Source organism: Sciurus carolinensis, chromosome 3 (genome assembly GCF_902686445.1).
Source record: "Sciurus carolinensis chromosome 3, mSciCar1.2, whole genome shotgun sequence".
NCBI classification, from domain to species: Eukaryota; Metazoa; Chordata; class Mammalia; order Rodentia; family Sciuridae; genus Sciurus; species Sciurus carolinensis.
This window is the reverse complement of record NC_062215.1, coordinates 108082662-108084671: the sequence shown is the minus strand read 5'-3', so window position 1 is coordinate 108084671 and position 2010 is coordinate 108082662.

Here is a 2010-nt window from a genome sequence, read left to right as displayed (position 1 = left end):
CGTTTTCTTTTACCTTTATTGCTTGTGTTCTGTGCATTAAAGATTGCATGACATAAAAATATAAGTACTTAACCATTTTTCATGTTTTTGGCAAAGGAACACATACAAAAGAACTTATTTACAGGGAGAAAACCTGGAGTAAGGAAAAACTAGAGTTTGAGGCCACCACTTCTTAAACTAATCTCAGCTTCATTGTTTTCCTGAGATTTGGCTAAGTATTCACATTGAGCTTCCACTTCTTTATACACAAGTTATGAGTCTTAGTGCCTATTTGTTAGCATTGTTGTGAGAACAGGAGACGAGAAGGTTAAACTCCCCTGGCTCTGTGTCTGTCATCTTGTAGATGCTTATGAAATGCAAAGTAGCAATTAATGGAAGTTCTTAGTATTTGTTTAATTTTGATAAATGAATTTTGTTAGAATATTGTCATTTGTTGTTACTTATAGGGATTACAACAGTAAAAATAAAGAAAGAAAAGATGATTGAGGATTAAATACAATAATTTTCTTAATCTATAGAGAGAAGTCTACTGTCCCCAGACAATATTGGCCGCAGACTTCAGGGGCAAAATACAAGAATACTACCCATGTGACTGAAATATAGACCAAATCGCTTTGTACGCATGGGCTTAGTGAGAACTTTAGTTTCCTATGCTGTTTTGTGATTTGGCTGTACGTAGCCAAGGAGCTTTGGGTGTGTGTACATTTATGTATGAATGCATGTTAACGTGCGACTAGAAGGAGCCAGATTAAAAATTACTGAAATTTAGTAATTTTTATTACTAAAGCACAACAAAATAAATTATAAAACAGGACAGTTCAAATCTACCAATTCCTCAAATGTTATTTGGCAGGTACTGTGCTATGTGATGGGGTAGGAATGCCGAAATTTATCAGAAGTAATTCTTTCTTTCTTTCTTTCTTTCTTTCTTTCTTTCTTTTATTTTAGCTTTTAATTTTTTACAGACTGCATTTTGATTCATTGTACACAAATGGGGTACATAATTTCATTTCTATGGTTGTACACAATGTAGATTCATACCATTTGTGTAATCATACATGTACATAGGGTAATGATGTCTGTCTCATTCCACCATTTTTCATACCCCCCTCCCTCTCATTTCATTCTACATATTCTAAAGTTCCCCCATTATTCTCTCATTCCCCACCCCCACCCCCATTATATATCATTCTCCACTTATCAGGGAATATATTCGATCTTTGGTTTTTTGGGCTTGGCTTATTTCCCTTAGCATGATATTCTCCAATTCCATCCATTTATTTTCAAATGCCATAATATTGTTCTTCTTTATGGCTGAAGAGTATTCCATTGTGTATGAAGGTTGTTAGACCAATAAACAAGCATTACAACACAGCTAAGTGATAAATGGCATGGAGAGTTTTATGTGGCAGCTAAAGGACACAAAGGACATCTTATTAGCTTGGGAAAGTGATGGGAATGAATTTTTAGGGACAAATAATAAAGATTGAATAGCAGCTATCCAGAAAGATAAGGAATGGGTTCATTGGAGTTAGAAGAAAGAGTGTGCATAAAGGCATGGAGACTTTAGAGGATGTGGCACATGGACAAGTCAGGGAGGTCCAGGAAATAAGCCTGAGAGAGGACATGGTCTCCAGATCATGGCATTGATTATGTAGGATGCTAAGAAGCATAAGGACATGACTCTACAGTCAGAGGTAACAAGGAGAAGTTAGCTGTTGCCCTGGTAGGCCATCTCTCACCTGGGTTTTACCACAGCTGCTCTTGCAGGTTCTTTTTTCCCTTCCCTGCGTCTGCTCATCAAGGAAACTCCATGCATATTACCACCGATGGTACAAGCATTTTTGTATTCTGTGTGGCACTCTAGCTCTTTCTGATAGAGTTTTTGGTAGAAGGACAAAGAAGCTTGTGATAAAATTGTGTAATGTGGTAAAAACAATCTGTTGGCAAGTCGACAATAACCTGAACTTATTCAACAAAATGATGCTGGAGCCTCCTCACCCACCAAAC